Raw genomic sequence first — 17,294 nt, 5'->3', positions numbered from 1 at the left:
CCAATTGACTTTGAGGCCGGAGGCCTCTGCAAAGTCGCGTAGTGTTGCCCATATCAGGGTGAGGTCACTTGTGACATCTTGGACGTAGATCAGGAGGTCATCTCCGTACAGCGATACACAGTGTACTATCTGCTATTGGAATACCCAATGCCTCACCCTTCCGCAGTACGCGTATTCCCAAGGGTTCTACTGCCAGAGCGAACGGGGGAGGGGGTGGGAGGGGCATCCCGTGGCCCAAAGCACACTTTACTAGATAGATTCTCATAAAGATGGGGAAAAAACTATATTTGGCCTGGGTGCACCAAGGAAAATCAATGTTGGCTAAAGAAGGTTATGGTCTACCATATCGAAAGCACTACGTAAATCTGCTAAACAAAGGTATAGGGTACCCCACTCTAGTTTCCCAGTTAGCAACTTCAAATATATACATGGTTCAGTAGTCCCCATCTGCTTTATAAAGCTATACTGTGCTGGAGATAAAATAGATTGTTCTTGTGTCCATTCCCCCAACCTGAATAATACTCATTAATTCACTGATGAACCCAGGAGAGAGTTAAGGTGGACAATTTTAGGGCCTGCTTTGTCACTCTTTTTATAAATGGCTACAATTGTTGGGGCTGCCAGGAAGGTGGGATCTTATTGACGGTAGCTGCATTAAACACTCTAGTGAGGATGGGCACCTAGAGTTCCGTAGCGAATCTAAATAAATCTACCGGTACCTTACCAGGTACAGGGGCCCGCCCCCGACACTGGCATGTAGAGCGAAAGAAACCTCTTCATTAGCAACATCCAGTGGGAAGAATCCCTTTCAATTAATCACAAACCCCATATTCTACACCAAAACTGCTCTGTCTAAACATTTCAGAAAAGTGTGTCACCCAAGCTCCACAAGGAAACATATGTTTGTGATACCTTCATTATTTAAAAACTGTGCATTGACCATATCCCAAAATAACTTAGTGTCCTTAGTTTCTGGAGCAAAAGCCAGTTTGTTCCATGCTTCAACCTGGAGTGTTTCTTCCTACCGGCCAGGGCCTGTTTATATTAGTGGTGAAGAATATTACCAACTGTGGTATTACAAGAGGAGCAACATAAAGCCTGCTTCAGTGACCATGAGGCCTGGGTACAGTTATGGTCAAATCGTCCTCTGTTAATTTACTGTATGGTATTTGGGGAACTCGTCAGATGGGTTTGAATGAAAATAATAATGTGGTTAAAATAATCCATCAGCAAGTTTCGAGAAACATCCTCCTGTAGACAGCAGTTATTTCTGTAGTTTGTCGATACCCTTTTGTGTAACATATAAATGGGATCTATGCCAGACCACTTGATTCATACACCATTGATCTTAATTGGAGTAATATTATTTACTGGGGGTTATGATCACTTAATACTGAGGGGACGATACTAGGAGTAGCACACATAGCACTTGCCGGGTCAGACACTAATACATGGTTAATAATTGTAGATGAGTTTTGTCCTGTAAATGATAGGACTTGCTCCCCATTAACATCACAGCCACATATCAGTAACAGTAATTCATATTTAAAAATGATGGATTTCAATACTTCCCTATTTTAATTATAATAAAGTGAACACACCCCATCCCTACCTGATTGGTAAAGCCACATACACGAGTAGCTGATAGTGTTCAAACCTGAATGTTAAAATCATCTGCCCATAATAATACGAAATTGGAATGGATGGAGCACAACAAAAACCTCAAGACCATGATCGGAGGCTTTAGCCACTCTACTGGGAGTAGCATCAAAGATGTTATTATACAAATTCACCAGTACCAGGTCTCTTCACCCCTTTCTATTCAGCACAGCAATTGGGATTGAGGCCCCATCAATGTAATCTTCATAACATGTGCGAGAGCTAGTTGAAAATAAGAATCTGGAGCCCCTCTACAGAATTATTAATTCAAGAAGTAGAATACAGAGAATCAAGAAACTTGAGTCCACATTTCCCTGCATCGAGGGTTGATGAATATAAAGCATCAATCTATCCCTACTCTAGCTCTAAGGTGACATCCCTACATAAACAGTTTCAATGGAAAGAGAAAAAAAAACGTGCCGGTGCGTGAAGCCTTTCTAAGAAGTCACTCCACCATCAATGGGTCAAGTAGCATAAAGCCACTCACATTAGAAAGAGCTCCTTCTGAGATGCTCTCTCTGGAGGCAAGAAGGAAGTGGGGTCTTTCCCTAATTCCATCCACCAGTTATCCACAAGTAGTATTCCCAATGTGCACCACGCATAACGCCATCAACTCTGGGTACAGTTCTGGATGTACTTTTTCACTGTGTTGCCCATGAGCCTTCTTCGCAGCAAATTGTCCTTGGCTCCCATACCTCCTCCTTGTGAAACCACCTCAGTCTCTATCACCTCCAACCCATGTATTGTAACTTCTTCTCTCCTTGCCTAGTTTACCAAAAACAAAGAATTACTATTCCTAAAGAATGCATCTCCACTTCCAATGGAAATGTGAATAAGAACAGAGGGCCCGATTCACAAAAGTAATCTGACACAAAATCCTAACTTTACGACTGTCAGTATTCACAAAAGGCATTTAAGAGTAGGAAAGTTAGGATTCCTAACTTTAGCCAGAATCTGCAGTGCACATGAAATTCAAATATTGATTCTAAAGCAAGAGGTTTCAGGGACCTGCATTTCAGGCTACAATTTCAACTAATATAAGAATGCCTTACTTTTTAACATTACAGTTCACATAATTATTACAGCATTTCAATTAATACATTTACCTACTAAAAAATATCATTTGTCAAACACATTTAATAAGTGAGTAATGGCAGATTCACAGTATGAATTTCACATGTTATCCTTTTCTGCTAGTTACATTTATTTCCTACATTAACACTTCATGACACTTATCCATGAAGTAAAGCAGTGGCAGCTCCTCGAGGGAGTGTTGCGGGCGGGGGGGGGGGGGTGGGAGGGGCAGGGTGGGGGTAGTGAACTCCGGAATACGGCCGAACGGAGTTGAGTACATAAATTAATAAATAAATCGAAGTACATTGCACGCGTTGCAACACCAAATCGGTGATGCAGCGTGCAATGTAATTTGTTTTATTTATTTACTCAACCCCGTTCGGCCGTATTCCGGAGTTTACTACCCCGCAATCTGCCTAATGCCTCCCCCCCCCACGCCTCCGTAGCACTCAATCAAGGAGCCGCCACTGAAGTAAAGCACAAGACACACAATTGATGGACGAAATGTAGAACAAATCAAAACATTCACCCCCAGTCAAGAGATCTGGGTTAAATCCATCATTCTTTTGCTCACCATGCCACCCCAGTTTAGACCTGGCCATATGCAAATCAGTCTTGATCCTGTGCCTCATGGGAACAGTACAACCCGAACTGCCAAGCCAAGCCAGGTTCTCCCTGGACCAGAAACAAGCATCCTAGGACCGGTTTCGGGTTTCTGAAGTAAAGTACGTCACGTAATTGCGTTATTCAAAATTCTAACACCTCATTTTAACATAATTCGCAAGATTATACGCGGATGAGTTCTACAGATGATGATAATGCTCTCCTTTAAATAAAAATGAGATTTCCGCTCCATCATGTGAGTTGGGGTGAGGAGTTGTAGTTTAGTCGTTTTCACATCTGAGCCCTACAACGTGTTCCTGCAGCAAGAACAGATAACGTAACTCAGATGGAGAAGAATTGAGCTAACATTCAGCCATTTTAACACCTTTGCCTAAAATAGGCCAGACATATTGGCTTGATGTACTGCTGGAGCCCTAAAGCCAGCACAAATTCTATGATGTTAACATTTCATGATAAACACCAGATGCATGATCGGCTATGATGAAATAGTTGCGAGTTTGTTGTTAGGCTGCTTGGGAATCCTCCCGAGAAAATTCGGGGAAGGATTAACCGCCACTGATACAGTCGTGACATCTAGTGGCCATTTCAAGGATGGCATTGACCAAGAGTTTATCGAATCAGTTTCACCCAAAGTCACAACAGGATTGATTATTTGATCGAGTGGAAAGTCACTTCAAATGTGTTACATGAAATAAAAGAAATAACACATTCGCTTCTATTAAACAGCTCTTGGTTTGGCTATTATCTTTATCACGTTTTGATAGTTTTACAGTCTAAGCTATTTTTGACTATACAATTTTGTAAAGGTTGTTTACGAGTATTTTACTGCACCCTCCAAATCTCCAAAAAGGTTTTTGAACTAGAAAGAGAAATGCAAAATTCCCTCTAATTAATTAGTCAGCGACTTTTCATCCCAGCATGCACCTTCTATTCTGTAAACACGAAGCAAATGCTCAAATGAATTCCCCCCACAAGTCCTCATCTGCAGGGTCTCGCAGCACAGCCAAAACCTGGACACTATTAGACTGGAGATAAGGTCGCACAAACAAGAAGAAACAAGTCTAAACACCTAGATCTATCCACCCCTGATCTGAAATGACATCCCCCTATCCATGAGGTCTGCTCCTAACCATGCTTTAATTTAGTATAAAACAAGCCTCTGTAATTAGCACTATATCATGATGCAGTAAAACTGGCCTCATTTACAATAGAATTGCACTGCACTGTGCCGCAAGGAATTATGCAGCACCACGCTGCGTCATTCTAAAGGTTCAGGAATGTGCCAAATTGACAGGAATACTGTGCATTCCTGTTCTGACTCCTGCACCACTGGTGCTATAAAAGCAGCCTAGCACCAACATAGGCACCCTTTGCACATGTTGCTAGGGAGCCAGCAATGTCGGGATAATGGATATTGTGCAGGAAGGGGCACCATTCTGACAAAATCAATCAGTGGAGGCGATTTCCTCCTATGTATGCTGCATCATGCAGCACAAATAGAAAGAGAAAAATAAGGATATTTCTCCTTGTTGCGACCCCTGGGGTGGCGTTAGAACCTGAGGCATTCCCAGCTTTATGATTCCCTCATAAATCCGGGAATGCTTCAGATTCCACGGGTGTTTAAGGGGAACACCCACAGCAACACCCATCGAACGTTGCTTTCATGCAATGTTCTGCGTGAAAGGGGCACATATTTAAAGGGCCATGAAAAGCCACGTAAAGTGGCTTTGCATGGCCTTGCAAATATGCTGCGGCACATTGTACCACTGGGTCATCAAAAAAGTGCCGCTCCAGTGTTGCAAGAGTGGCGCTAGGGCCTCGTAAATGAGGCCCTCAGAAACGAACTACCCTCTAATCACAGTTTATCTATATCTTTGCCTTAAACACTGTAGCGCACTCTGCTACGTTTAACTTAGGTGTGCTCTGTACAAATACCACTTACAAGCATACATACCAACTAATGCTCATAAACCCCAAAAACCGGATAGCTCTGCAAATGCAACAATACATCGTTCATGTTGAAGGATCTACAAACTCTGCAGCCTGAGATAAATCTCAACAGAGAGGCACACTTATCAGGGAAAAGGGAAACCCGGAATCACACTTCTTGAACCTGCTGCAGAACAAACATGTAGCCCACTCTGGGATCTCCAATAAAAGTGACAAAGCTAGAACAGTGGCAACAGATGAAGAGGTATGGGGTTAGCAATCACAGACTAAAGAATGAAACGGGTACACAGAAAAACTTTGAAAACAGAGTAACACCACATTTTCCAATAAAGGCACATTGGACTTCTGGAAAATTAGATATACTTTCTTGTACTCTGCTCCCATTATGTGGAAGCACTACTTTTATTATACTGAATTTGCCTACGAGATAAGCTTATTTTACAAAGCTTGAAAATGAGTATTTATTTTCAAACTGCAAAAGGAAATTTCAAAGCAAACCGAAAAAGAACCAGAATACTTGTTTGCTTGGGGCTCAATATAAGAAAGAAAAAAAATATTGTTTCTGGAATAAAATTCTCTCTCTCTCTACCATACACAATAAGAATATTGCAAGTCATCAAGGAGTGTCATGACCCTAGATTGAATGAGGCTGCAGGTTGAGTTCCTTTATACGTTCAAGGAACTCCAACATACCTCAGAAGATATTTTATTCCACATAATACATGATCACACAGTCACTCTTATTTTCTCCCCTCAAAAGATTAAATCCTTTGCCTCTTTCCCTTTCTTATGAAAAAGATAATAGGGTTGCTGATGCAATGCCCATTAAAATGCCAAATCCAGGTAAACCCAGGTTAATTCTTTCTACAAATGAGTAAGGGCCACATATGTTCCCAACGAGGTAGATCCCTACTCTTTCAGTAGGCATGTCCACAATTAGCACTGTTAGGAAGGATGCTCTTTGGGTCTCTGTCGATGTAACATGTAGGCACATCACAGAGCTGTCGCACCACTCCATTTCGCTATCCATAAAGGCCAATAAATAGAATATTACAGTTTCTTCTCAATCTTTCTACTTATAAGTGCTCTGCGAAAGAGCGCCCACCCAGCAATTGGAGAAAAAGACCTCAGTGTCAATGCAGCAACCAGCTGGCAGCAATGCATTAGAGCTGTGATTCACTTCCAGGGTAGGCCATCATCGCAATATAGATTCTGCAGCAAAGCTGTGTCAAAGCTCCACTCAACCTCTAGTTACCTTACTTTGATATCCAGCTGTCAAAAGAATGGCAAGATCCCTTAAGTATGAAACTTAAGTTCACTGTCCTAGGTCTCTGAATACCCATTAATCCTCGGCTACGTAAGTACTTTTGTGCTCTAATGAGCTGATTTCTTCCCTGCGAGTCACCAAACTTTCGAACCGCTTCAGCCTATGGAGTTTTCATTAAGGATATTTCCAGACAACTGTTTGTAGGTTGATCACTACTCCCCCTATCTTAGAATTAATTGCCAATAATTTAGTTTTTCTTGTACAGTTTGTGACTTGTCTTCTGAAAATTGATTTTTTGGTTTGTACCAGCCATATAAAGCTAACCTCAAGCCAGTCTGAGGGCATTGTTTCTAGTTCTAACACTCATCTCTGATAACTGTTGTCCAAGATATGTATCCAGGTCCAGCAGCAGTTTTGGAAAATAGGGACATTTGGTCAAGATTCTTATTTTAGTTACACAGATGATTGCAGTGACTAGGCCCACTGATTTTCAATGAAACCTCATCAGGTTCACATACATACTGAATAATTTTAGGGAGTTATAACCATTGGACTGACCTGATGAAGAATCCAAAGAAGGGAGTATTAATCAACTGTAACAACTGGTATGGAATTACCCTTCTTTCAGTTCTGAACACATTCCTGGCAAAAATCATTATACAGTGCTTTTCTGGTGCTGTGGGAAGTAGTTAATGAAAGAACGGGCTAGGTTCCACAATGGCTGTGGATGTGTCGATGAGATCCTTACACTAAGGAACATCATAGACCAGTGCATAGAGTACCAGAGGCACTATACATCATCTTCATTGATTTTAGGAAAGTATTTGACAGTATCCACCATGACAGCGTAAGGCGTATACTGAGAGCCTATTGCATACAGCGATTCAAAAAGGGGGGTGGTGATGGACAGAGTATCTGAATTAAGCAGAACACTCCTACCCAGTCAAAAGATCAGGGCTTGATCCATCACCGTTTTTTAGCTCACTGCACCATCCCAGCTCAGAACCTGGCTACATGCAAATTAGTCTGACCCTGGCCCAGTGCATCATGGGAACAGGGCAGACCAAACTACCAAGCCAATTCTTTACTGGTCCCCGGTAGCTTGTCTCCTTTCTGGTGAAGAATTGGCTTGGTAGTTTGGTCTGCCCTGTTCCCATGATGCACTGGGCCAGGGACAGACTAATTTGCATATAGCCAGGTTCTGAGCTGGGATGGGGCAGTGAGATAAATAACGGTGATGGATCAAGCCCTGATCTTTGGACTGGGTAAGAGTGGTCTGCTTAATTCAGACACTCTGTTCATCACCACCCCCTTTTCTGTATCGTTTTTGGCCACTATAGGTGTGGCAGGGTATACTCAGACATGAGTCCCTTTCTCACTGCTCCATCAGGATTCAAGCAAGCCGGGCCGAAGAGGCTGAAATGCCAGAAACCGGTCCCCGGTAGCTTGTCTCCTTTCTGGTGAAGAATTGGCTTGGTAGTTTGGTCTGCCCTGTTCCCATGATGCACTGGGCCAGGGACAGACTAATTTGCATATAGCCAGGTTCTGAGCTGGGATGGGGCAGTGAGATAAATAACGGTGATGGATCAAGCCCTGATCTTTGGACTGGGTAAGAGTGGTCTGCTTAATTCAGACACTCTGTTCATCACCACCCCCTTTTCTGTATAGTTTTTGGCCACTATAGGTGTGGCAGGGTATACTCAGACATGAGTCCCTTTCTCACTGCTCCATCAGGATTCAAGCAAGCCGGGCCGAAGAGGCTGAAATGCCAGAAACCGGTCCCCGGTAGCTTGTCTCCTTTCTGGTGAAGAATTGGCTTGGTAGTTTGGTCTGCCCTGTTCCCATGATGCACTGGGCCAGGGACAGACTAATTTGCATATAGCCAGGTTCTGAGCTGGGATGGGGCAGTGAGATAAATAACGGTGATGGATCAAGCCCTGATCTTTGGACTGGGTAAGAGTGGTCTGCTTAATTCAGACACTCTGTTCATCACCACCCCCTTTTCTGTATCGTTTTTGGCCACTATAGGTGTGGCAGGGTATACTCAGACATGAGTCCCTTTCTCACTGCTCCATCAGGATTCAAGCAAGCCGGGCCGAAGAGGCTGAAATGCCAGAAACCGGTCCCCGGTAGCTTGTCTCCTTTCTGGTGAAGAATTGGCTTGGTAGTTTGGTCTGCCCTGTTCCCATGATGCACTGGGCCAGGGACAGACTAATTTGCATACAGCCAGGTTCTGAGCTGGGATGGGGCAGTGAGATAAATAACGGTGATGGATCAAGCCCTGATCTTTGGACTGGGTAAGAGTGGTCTGCTTAATTCAGACACTCTGTTCATCACCACCCCCTTTTCTGTATCGTATTGCATACAGCAGCAGATAGTTCTCCTCATGAAGAACTTGTACGATAACTTTACGTGCAAGAAGGGAGATAGTGAGTAAAACCTTGAAATTGGGACCAGTGTGAGATGGTATTGAGTGATGTAAACATTGCTTTTCAACCCAGTCATCGACTGAGCCAGAGGTATCAGATGAAACGTATTCTCTCCACTGGAGACCCCCGTCTATGAGGATGACCTAGTCTTGCTCTCTCACGCTTACCTGTATATGCAGGAAAAGACATCTTGTCTAGTCATTTATGCACAGCAATTGCACCTGAGGCTCAACAGGATGAAATCAGAAGTCTGGCACTCAGCATCCCAAACCCTTCACCAATCAAGGTGGATGGAGAGGGTGTAGTCATGAATGAATAATTCACCTACCTGGCAGTACTATCAGATATGATGAAGAGGCAGGCAGTGATCTCACAAGCAGACTGTACAAGGCGAGGAACGCATTCAGGATGTTGAGCAATATGTGAAGGTCATCTCAGAACAGCACCAACACCCATCAGAGACTTTTACAGAGCTGTGTTCTGTCCACACACTCGTGTGGATCATAATGCTGATGGGTGACAAAAAGCAACATGACCAAACTGTCAGCCTTCAATACCAGAAGCCTGAAAAGAGTCTTGCACATTTTCTAGCCGCGAATGATCTCCAACCAGCAACTGCTCCCCAGATGCAAGCAACAGAGCATGGAGTGGACACTGTGGAGTTCATTTTATTTCGGGGTTCCATTTTGTGACACTCAATACTACAGAATGTGTCAAAGTTACTGCCCTGTTTTTTTCTGTTTCTGTACTTTTCAAGGAATTTGAGCTGGACATTTACCATTGACTTATTACACCACACTTGTTTATGAAGTTCTGAACTTTAGCTGTAACCACAAGGCCTTGAGAAATGACCAAGTCACAAAGGTATGTGACAAGCTATTGCTATGCCTCATGCACATTTGCTTTAGCTTGATGCATATATATGGGCTCTTATTAAATACAGGTTAATGATTGGATAAATGTTTGGATAGCACCTACACTGGGGAATGCCCCATTGGCTGTGTATATTTGTGCAACTACTCTATAATCTATAAAAACCATATGCAACTTCTATATTTTGGACTCATGTTTACACTCGCACCTGGCCTCTCCCAGCTGCTGAATAATAAGATACGTTAGAAATCTAACTGCCTCATGCCTTTAATAATTTCAGACTTCCAATTAGGGCACGCAATTAGGAGAGAACAAGACTCTGTCATAAGAACAGCTCTCCACTGGACCCCAGAAGGCACAAGGAAGAGAGGCAGGCCAAAGTACACCTGGATGCAGCCGCGGCCCTTGCAGATAAGAGTGGTGGGGCCAGGTGGGGGGTGGGGGTGGCGGGATTTTGAAGGACGATGACGAGGGAAAATGAATTATTCATTTAATTTTCCCTCGTCATCATCTGTCAAAATAACTCCCCCCCCCCCCTCACCTGGCCCCACAGCTCTTACCTTTCTGCGTGCAGCTGCTGCCTGGATGTGAACTGTGGAAGCAGAAATTAAGACCCTGAACCACAGTTGAGGCACAGAATGGAAACTTGCCGAAGACAGACAAAAGTGAATGCCCTTCGTTGCTTCCTTATATGCCAGTAGTCATAACAGACCGTAAGTGAGTAAGTAAGTAAGGGGCATATTATCAAGACAGGTGATAAAATTATCGCAGTTTTAGTGGCAGAAAACTGCTGATAAAACGGCGATAATGGGCTTGATAATATGCTCAATGGAATTCCAAATAAAGCCCATGTTAATTGTGAAGGATATCTAACATGGGCTTCAATTGGAATTCCATAGAGCATGTTATCAAGCCCATTATCGCCGTTTTAGCAGCAGTTTTCTGCCGCTAAAACAGCGAACATTTTATTGCCTGTCTTGATAATATGGCCCCCCGGTGAGTAAGTAAGTCATTTAGTAAGTAATGAAGTAAATGGATGGATTGTATGTAAAATGAGCTGCAACTCCTTTAATCTTCAACTTTGAGTACCACTTATAGTGAAATAGCTGTAAAATGTGAAAAAACTATATCAGCAACCAATAACGACAATGGTCTTGTTCAAGCCCCTTGATTGGCACCTCAAGCCTTTTCTGGCATATGCTCTTTTTTGAGTGAAAGATTCTCCCATTACCCTCCTTTCAGAACGTTTTGTCTGTCTGGCAGTCTTCTTAAGTAAATACTTGAATTCAGACGAAAACTGGAAGAAAATGTTTTCCATTTTGGTAGTCTACCTTTGGAATAACGTTACTTTCTGGTCATGACCAACAGCGGTGGCTATGACTTGCCAATTTTGTTTATGAGATAGCGCATGTGCATTATTAAATATGCCCCCATGTTGTGTTGCAATTTAATTATGTTGAGGGCAAAAAAGGCACTTACCCGCTCCATTGTAATTATGAAATCCATGGGACCACCACAGATCAGTTTACTTTTCACCGAAAAATTTAGGTTTCTAAAAATAGCCAAGATTTCTGGGTTAAACTTTGGGGCAAAATGAGGGATTACTGGGATGACCAAAGTCGGAATAACTGAATTCCCTGGTAATTCCTAATGCGTTTTTGGATCTTTATGATCCAACTCATAATGTAGCTGGAATCTCCCCATCCTGGGGAGACTGAATATTGGTAACTTAAGTACCGGTACTGTGGGTATCTGTAATTATGTGGTGCACAAATAAGGGCCTATTTCCTGGGCCACTTGCAATGAGGGACAGCATCTTAATTTCTTCTAAATGGTCCATGTGTAGAGCCAATCAATTATGCAAATGCTCTCAATACCATAAAAACATAATGTAATTCACAAGATCATAATATCACGTACTATGACATATATGCCATATGGCATATATGTCATATATGGGGAGAGGGTGTATCCTTACAGCTAGAGCGGTCGACCTCGAAGCTGGGGAACTGGGTGCGAGTCTCGGCACCGATTCTCAACATCCTGTGATTCTGGCCAACTTAATCTTCCCGTGCCTAACAAAAATGAATATGTCCTACTGTAACGAAACTGGTGCTCATGTAAAGTGCTCTGATACCCGATTCGGGTCTCGTGTTTTCAATATTGTGACACAGCAGCAACCCATTAATATTACTGCAAATAATTTCTGTGACACCCTCCCATTTCTCATATGTGAAGTCCTATTGTGAGCTAAAATAAACTATTTTTACTGGACTTTGCATGAAAAATGAACATTTCTCCGCAAAATATCTGTAATAGACTCTCACACATCACCCACATTAAAAACAAGTTAAAAGAAAATGGTATTTAAAATAATCTGTATTCAAGTTTATTAGGGCAAGACTCTGCAGAAAAGAGCCGGCTGTACCAGAACCCCCCTCCCCCCTCCCCTTGAAAGTCTTGGGCCCTGGGCCAGAGCCCACTCTGCTCATGCCTTAAAACTTTTCTGGTACTATACTCCTCTGCCTTCTCCCTAACCGTCTCTATTCATCTCTACCTCACTCTAAAACCTTACCTATTTCTCTACCTATTGTCTCTATCTACATCTTCATGTTTTTAACTCTCTTTATTTTCCTTTTGGCTATTCCACCTTTCTCTGTTTACTTTACGTTTCTCCCTACTTTACATATCTTTCTGCATCATCTCTGTCTCTGCATTCTTCTCCCTCCACTTTACATATCTTGTTATGTTTCTGTTCAACTTCTGTACCCTTTACCTTTTCTCTTACTCAGCAGGGTCACAGGCCAAGACAGAGAAAGACAAATTAGGAGAAAGCACCTAGTTTTCAGGTCTCGCCTACGCAGCACTTGTGCTGTCTCTTCAGGACATGCTGTATTCAGGTATGGACTAGAAGCTCTGCCCATCTTTTCAATTGTCTCCTGTTACTGTCCTTTCTAAATGATTGCTTTTGATTCATCAGTAGGCTTACTAGTTCATCCTTATTACTGCCTTTTTTACTTTTGTAACCTCTGAGGACTGGCCCTTTTATTTGTGTTGTTACTCGAGATGTTTTTATTACAGACTGTGAGCACTATTTTCTTAAAGGACTTTCTTCTACCAGCTGTTGCAGGCAGGACATGCTCTCCCACAACCATTTTTTAAAAACCAGCCTTGTTTCACCGCTTTTAAACACTCAGATGAAGTGGGCCATCGTTTAAGGAAAACTTTTTTTCTTTCAGAATACGCTTTATCTTTAACATGGTGCACTCACGTGTTTCTGTTGTTGTGCGCTCTGCACCAAAACATTATTTTTTCATTCATGCAGGCCTCCGCATATTCACCCTTTTACATTAACAGCAGGGGCGCACAGTCAACAATGGTGACCGCAGCCCCCTCCTGCCCCTGGGTGCTGCGATTTATGTTTCAGCGCGGTGCCTGCTTTTACATTAACACAGGCAAACAGTCAACCTTCTGCCCGCAGCGTGCCTTTCTATATGCCAGCTCGCCATATGATACTCCATGCCCCGCTTTTACTTTAATGGCGTCCGCGCCCCTTTCTTTAGACGCAGCTCATCTAAAGAAAGGTGCGTGGCCATCATTAAAGTGAAAGCGCCCCATGGGACGCTATTATAAAAAAAACATTTTTTTGTCAAGTTGACAAACAAATGCTTTTTTAGGGCTCGCCCCTTTCCTATTCCGCAGGAATAGGAAAAAGAGCCCTAATGCAGCTAAACCACTTCTTAAGGCCAAGGGCTCTCGCCAGCCAAGGGCTCTCACCAAAAGCGGATTTTGGGAAGTGCACGCCTCATGCACGAGCTTGCCTGAGCCTTCTGCCTATCAGCCTGCCAGTTCTCCTCCCCTAATTATTCACTTCACTTATTCACGGCCGCAGGCCGTGACTTTGGCTCTTCAAAGGCTCTGCTCCCCGCCCCCCGCCTGCACTTCACGGCCGCCAGGCAGTGCCCCTGTCGCCTTAATCTCCCTGTGACTCCCCCCTCACCTCTCCCACTCCACTGCTTCAGGCCCCCACCATTTGCTCAGGACATTGCTTGTTTTATTTGCTTTCTCTCGTTTTTTTGTGAAATCTTGCGTTGTTTATAAATACATAAACAACATGCTTTAGGCGTCTTCTTTTGTCCTCAACACTAACACATAAGTTACCCTGGTGCCTCGCCACATGTCCAATTGCTCTTTTTCTGGTAACACCACGCGCACAATAATTGAGTTAGGCTGGCGCCCATTGCTACAAAAGAAGTGCTTCTATGGAAGGCCTTCTCCTCTGCATCCGTAATGGAATTTTGCATATAAAGTTGCCTTTAACCTTTCTGCTCTATATGTTGTTAGGAGCATTTTGTGCTAAATTGCAAGCACAGCATGCATGTGGTCTTAAAAAACACATGTGCATAATGTGCACTCAGTTAATTTGCCGTTATCACAGCATATTAAAAAACACGTGCGTAATGTGCACGCAGTTCATTTGCCGTACCAGTGCTATAAAACTATTTACAAAAATGCCGTACTGCTTATTTGTATAACCAATATGACGCAATGATATGCTAATCCAGTCCTGACGCTCAGCCACATTTCAAATTAAACGCGCAATTTTTCAGATGTACATTTTCGATGCTTAAAATTGCATTAGCTAAAGTTGCGATCTAGCTTGCGGTTCGCATTGTTAATAGCATTTTGCCCTTAAAGTTACCTCACCCTTCAGCTTTAGCTGTTTTAAAATACATCAACGCGGTCAATGTTGTGCGTCCAGCTAGCGCCATATAGATGATTTGTTTCTCTTTCTCAGCGCCTCAAAACATAGCAGTTAAATTGCTATGGCCTGACACATTTCTAATATTTGCCCTTCTTGGTAACAACTCATGCAGAATGCTTATGTTAGCCTGACGCCCATTGCTACACAAAAACTGCTTCTGTGCCAGGCCTTGTGCTTTGGCGTACATGCGTTATTAAGCATTTTTACAAATTTGGTTGAAAATATATGGACGCAGACAATGTTCTGTGAACGCGCACTTTTTCAGCTGTACATTTTTGATGATTAAAATTGCATTAGCTAAAGTTGCCTTCTACCTATGTAAGCTAGCTGCCGTTTTGCACTTTTCGGCTTTAGCTGGTTTAAAATACATTGACTAAATGTACGATCTAGCTATGTATGCAGCTTTGCTAGCGTGTTTGCAGTCTTTTGCTTTAGTTATTTGAAATAGATCAAGGCAGACAATGTGGCATGTACAACTAACGCCATATTGGTAATTTATTTCCTTCCTGCTAGCACCTCAACACTAACAGTTAAGTTACCCTTGCACCTCGCCACATGTCCCATTTGTTCCTATCCTTGTAACACCTAGCACACGATAATTGAGTTAGGCTGGCTTCCATTGCTACAAAAGAAGTGCTTCTATATAACGTCTTCTTCTCTGCATCGGTAATGGCAGTTTGCATATAAAGTTGCCTTTAAGCCTTCTGCTTTATATGTTGTTAAAAGCATTTTGTGCTAAATTACTAGCGCAGCATGCATGTGGTATTAAAAAACACATGTGCGTAATATACACGCAGTTCGTTTGCCGTTATTTGTGCATTATCAACCATAAAATTAATGCCGTAATGCTTATTTGTATGCCAATTATGCTGCAATAATCTACTAGTTATCCGTTTCTTAGCATTTTATATGTAGCTTTTCTGTGGTGAGCCCTATAGTTTGCATTGTTAATAGCATTTTGTCTATAAAGTTGCCTCACCCTTCAGCTTTAGCTCTTTTTAAATACATCGAGACAGTCAATGTGGCGCGTCCAGCTAGCACCATATTGGTGATTTATTTCCCTTTCCTAGCGCTTCAGAAACATTTGTATATAAAGTTGCCTTTAACCCTTTCGCTCTATATGTTAGGAGCATGTTGTGCTAAATTGCTAGCACAGCATGCGTGTGGTATTAAAAACACATGTGCGCAATGTGCACGCAGTTCATTTGCCGTTATCACACCATATTAAAAAACACATGTGTGTAATGTGCAAGCAGTTCATTTGCCGTTACTAGTGCATTATAAAACTATGAAAATAAATGCCGTACTGCTTATTTGTATACCCAACATGACGCAATGATATACTAATCCAGCCCTGACGCTGAGCCACATTTCAAATTTGTTACCTTCGTGGTAAAACGTCACGCACAATAATAGTTAGCCTGCGCCTATTGCTATAGAAGAAGTGCTTTTATGGCTCCACACCACCGCTCAACTCCACATCACCGCTCAACTCCACTCCACCGCTCAACTCCACACCACCGCTCAACTCCACACCACCGCTCAACTTCACATCACCGCTCAATTCCACATCACCGCTCAACTCCACATCACCGCTCAACTCCACACCACCGCTCAACTTCACACCACCGCTCAACTCCACACCACCGCTCAACTCCACACCACCGCTCAACTCCACACCACCGCGCAACTCCACACCACCGCTCAACTCCACACCACCGCTCAACTCCACACCACAGCTCAACTCCACACCACCGCTCAATTCTACACCACCGCTCAACTCCACACCACCGCTCAACTCCACACCACCGCTCAACTCCACACCACCGTTCAACTCCACATCACCGCTCAACTCCACACCACCGCTCAACTCCACACCACCGCTCAACTCCCCACCACAGCTCAATTCCACACCACCGCTCAACTCCACACCACCGCTCAACTCCACACCACCGCTCAACTCCACACCCCCGCTCAACTCCACACCACCGCTCAACTCCACACCACCGCTCCATCCATCCATCCCCCCTCCATCCATCCCCCCACTCCATCCATCCATCCCCGCACTCCACCCATCCATCCCCGCACTCCATCCATCCATCCCCGCACTCCATCCATCCATCCATTCCCCCGACTCCATCCATCCCTTCCCACCCCACACTCCATCCCTCCCCCGCCCCACACTCCATCCCTCCCCTGCCCCACACTCCATCCCTCCCCCGCCCCACACTTCATCCCTCCCCCGCCCCACACTCCATCCCTCCCCCGCCCCACACTCCATGCCCTGCCCCACACTCCATCCCCTGCCCCACACTACATCACTCGCCCACACTCCATCCCTCGCCCACACTCCATCCCTTGCCCTCTTGCCCTGCCTCTCTCTCACCCTGCCTCTATCTCTCGCCCTCCCTCTATCTATCTTTCGCCCTCCCTCTATCTATCTTTCGCCCTCACTCTATCTATCTATCTATCGCCCTCACTATCCATCGCATCACCACAGCATCACTCAGGGGCACCACAACATCACTATGCACTACTAGAGCATCACTGAACGCCACAGCATCACTCATCGCCGCCACAACATCAGTCAGAGCCACCACAGCATCAATCTGTGCAACCATTCAACAACTGATTCAAATATGTTCTCTCAATG

The sequence above is a fragment of the Lissotriton helveticus genome, chromosome 2_1 (assembly GCF_964261635.1).
Source record: "Lissotriton helveticus chromosome 2_1, aLisHel1.1, whole genome shotgun sequence".
Taxonomy (NCBI): Eukaryota; Metazoa; Chordata; class Amphibia; order Caudata; family Salamandridae; genus Lissotriton; species Lissotriton helveticus.
The sequence above is the reverse complement of the archived record's forward strand: the minus strand, read 5'-3'. Positions refer to the sequence as shown.